The 3,745-nt window shown below is 44.4% G+C and overlaps 1 non-coding gene across 1 annotated transcript; it reads left to right on the plus strand.

Annotated features, from left to right (window-relative positions):
• Window positions 1-2,528: 2,528 nt before the first annotated feature.
• On the plus strand, window positions 2,529-2,635 carry LOC130484889 (U6 spliceosomal RNA). Its single transcript, XR_008933700.1, has one exon. It is a non-coding gene; the product is annotated as a U6 spliceosomal RNA (small nuclear RNA).
• Window positions 2,636-3,745: the final 1,110 nt, after the last annotated feature.

Consider the following 3,745-nt stretch of genomic DNA (forward strand, 5'->3'; position numbering starts at 1 on the left):
TTATTGACCTCCAAAATGTTCTGTTGTTAACGGCCTTGCTTAGGTCTTGCAAATGGAGGGCCGTGGCTTCCTTGATGGAATTGATCCATCTCACGTTGGGTCTTCCTCTTTCCCTGCTGCCTTCTGCTTTCCCTAGCATTATTGTCTTTTCCAGTGAGAGGCTTTTTCAGAAGCAAACTTGTCTGAAGATCTCACCTGCTAGAGTTTTATCACAGATTTGCCATGGAGTCTGAGCAAGGAAGGGGGTGGTAGGGGTAAGATTAGGTGTGGTTTATTCATGTAGCCACAAACCAGAAATTATGGGCATTCTTGTGTGAGAAAGAGAAAGGGGTTGGTTGTTCAGGCCAGATCTGTAGAAGACTTTTTTTTCTTTCAGCCTTCATACCACCAGCAGAATGTGAGACATGAACACTTTTGTAGGAGGGGATCAATTTTCTCCATCTAGTCCAGCATCCTGTCTCACACAGTGGCCAAACATTTCCTCTAGAGGTCCAACTACGGGGGAATTCAGACGGAGGCTTTCCCTTGATGTTGCCTCCCGACACTGGGATTCAGAGCTTGACTTCCTCCAAACGTGGAGATTCCCTTTAGTTACCATGACTAGTAGCCACTGATAGACCTGTCCTCCATGAATCTGTCTAATCTCCTTTTAAAGCTGTCTATGCCTGTGACCTCTGGCAGTGGATTCCACATTTTAGTCACTTGCTGTGTAAAGAAGAATTTCCTTTTGTCCATCCTGAATCTACTGCCCATCACACTTTGAATCTGTTTTCTTTATTCTTGTAGTGGGCTCCCTTCATTGGAATTTAAATTCCCCCCATCATAGTGAATTCTCTGCCACATTTCCATTTTACTGGAATACTGATGGCTTGAGCTGCAAGAGCTCTTGTTTTAGGAGAGCCCACCCTTCACTTGCTCCTCTCCCTTCCAGCATTCTTGCCAAGGGATGACTCTCATCATGCCTCTGAGTTCATTAAAGTCTGTCTTCCATACATGTCTGGCTATGAACTCCCTTGGATCCCGCCAAGAAAAGGAATTCTAGGAGGAATTCATAGATAATAGATGGATAAGAAAATGAAAAAGTGTAATTATTCATTAACAATTCACAGAACTCAACACAATTTATTCTATCATTTAAAAGAGTTGTTGATTACATATGTATATGCTATATGTTCATTATATACATATATATAAAGAAAAATATGTATATAATATAAGGGGGTATCATTTTGTACTCCTCCCCTTCAAAAAATGTAGATCCGGCCCTGTAATCCAATAAAACAGCATAGCTCAGGTCTGAAATATGTCATTAATAGGGCCTTCAGAATTGGATCTGAAATCTTTTAAAAGATATATGCAAACTGTCATCAATCATTAGCTGAGGCCTATGTCCAAACTAAAATTCTGCTAAGCAAGAAGTCAGCACTCAAAGATATTTAGGCAAAGAGCTATCATATGCATGTCTCTGTACTGAATTTCACAAGAGTTGCTCATGGGCCTTGGAATTCAAATATTCGGATGCCTTTGGCTGCCCTACTATAGGGTCCTCAGGTGCTCACTAATAGTGCGCAATTGCCCCCTGATTCCAGCAGCTGCCTGCCAACACCCATGTGACTGGCAGGTGGAAGCAGGCTGGCCAAAAGGGGGAGGAGCGATCCGGGTGCGCATGCGATGACATCACTTCCAGTGTGATGTGGAAGTGCCGGCATCGCACTGGGGGATGCTCTATCACTCTCAAGTACTAGAGTGTCTGTCCCCCCCCCCCCCCCGTGCAATGCCGGTGTACTAGAAGTGACATCATTGCATGCACGCTGATTGCCTGCTCCCTACAGATCTCTCGCTGTTTACCCTGAGTGACCTGGCAATCCTATATGATACCATTGTGGGCTCACTGATCACAGTCTTCTTTAGCACTCTGCTGCTTGTTGACAACAATCTCTTTGGTTGCCAGTTGCTTATCTGCTCTGACAACTCTGAAAAGCCCTGCTGTGATATCACTGGAAATCAGCCAATGTTATCAGAAGGGTTGGACAGGCAGAGAGGGTGGAAGCTGACAAGAGCAAGAAGGTCTGAGGACAAGAAGGAAATGTTAGGGGACAATAAAAGTACATCCCATGAGGAAGTCTTTTAGCTAATTAAAAAATTTTTTAAAAAAGAAGCGGTTTGCTAATCATAGCTATCAGGTTCTTTTAAAATCAAATATAGGATAAAGTTTATAATGTGCAAATCAGCACTAATAACAACATTGCCCTTGAAATGCAGCTCCTCAGCATAAAATGTAGCTTGTCACAATCATTTTTGTATAAAATATGACCCACCAGTTTCAAACATATGGCTTCATGAGTTCTAATTTAAGTGGCAAGTTCTTTAGTCAGCAATGTATAGTCTGCCTGACTTGTGGGAACAAGAGTCAGCACCATCCCGGGCTGTAGCAAACAGTATCCCTTGTGGACCTGTACAGGTTTCCACTGCTGGTGTTTGGGAAGAAAAGAATGCAACCCACTTTTCTAAGGAGATACATAAGCAAAGTGTTCACTTTGGCAGCACATAGACTAAAACGGAACCAACACAGTGAAGGTTAGCATAGCCCCTGTGCAAGGATGATACACAAATCTATGAAGCTCTCCATAAACAAACCCTTCTTTGGAAACAACAGCCCTTTTGCCTCACTTGTACATCTCTTGCAACCATGAAAAGTATTTATTCAAGGATTAGGAGATAGATGTGCTTCAGGCAGGCTGGGAAGATGAACTGGGTCACGAAAAAGCCAAGGTGAGCGGCCCTTGTGGTGCTACAATCATGGCAGCATGTTACAGAGTCTTTTGCAGACACGGAAGCTTTTCCAAAGGCTTACCAGAAAATGTCAGATCTGCCAGCAACTTCTGCTGAGTCCTGAAAATATTTCAGTTTCAGCTAGACCAGGGGTGGGGAACCTTTTTTCTGCCAAGGGTCATTTGGATATTTATAACATCATTCGGGGGCCATACAAAATTATCATCTTAAAAATTAGCCTGCTACATTTGGACAAACATTTAGCCAAGAGGCATGACCGGAGATGGCTCCGAGTGTCTGCCACATAGAGCGACTTGCTTTTGAGCTCTGCTGTCCCCAGCTGGGCCCAAGAGATTCAGGCGGGGCAGCATCCTTCTGAGCTACCAGGACCCATAAAGGGCCAGAACAAATGATTTCGAGGGCCTTATATGGCCCCCGGGCCTGATGTTCCCCACCCCTGAGCTAGACTCATGTACTCTGAGTCTGCTATGGACTGTGGTTGGGATAGAATCAAGAGCGGGTATAATGCTGAGGACAGAACGCTGAGCATAGGTCTCAGAGGCCAGGGTTTGAATGGGCAGCGAAGCATACTGGGTCACCTTTGGCTAGTCAGCCAATGGGGGGACAACTCTATCCACGTAGTAAACCTTGAGGTCCTTTGTGAAAAGGGTGGGATATAACAGAGAGGAATGAATGAGTGGATTTGGTAGTATCTATGTTGCACGTTTTTCCAGTGTTTCTTCCTAGTCCAAGCCACAGTGTGGGTTCAGGTGACTTGGAACCACTTAAAACCTTGACCTAAGGAACCTGGCGTAGTGTAGGAACAAGGTCATATGTAGCCTCCAAACATGTGGCTAAGTTGTGCATGTGTAAACTGCTTTCAATCTGCAGTTGACTTATGGCGCCTCCAGCAAGGGGCAAATGATTGAGCATAGGTGGTTTGTCATTGCCTTACTCTGCAGCGTCTTCCTTG

The sequence above is a fragment of the Euleptes europaea genome, chromosome 11 (genome assembly GCF_029931775.1).
Source record: "Euleptes europaea isolate rEulEur1 chromosome 11, rEulEur1.hap1, whole genome shotgun sequence".
Classification (NCBI taxonomy): domain Eukaryota; kingdom Metazoa; phylum Chordata; class Lepidosauria; order Squamata; family Sphaerodactylidae; genus Euleptes; species Euleptes europaea.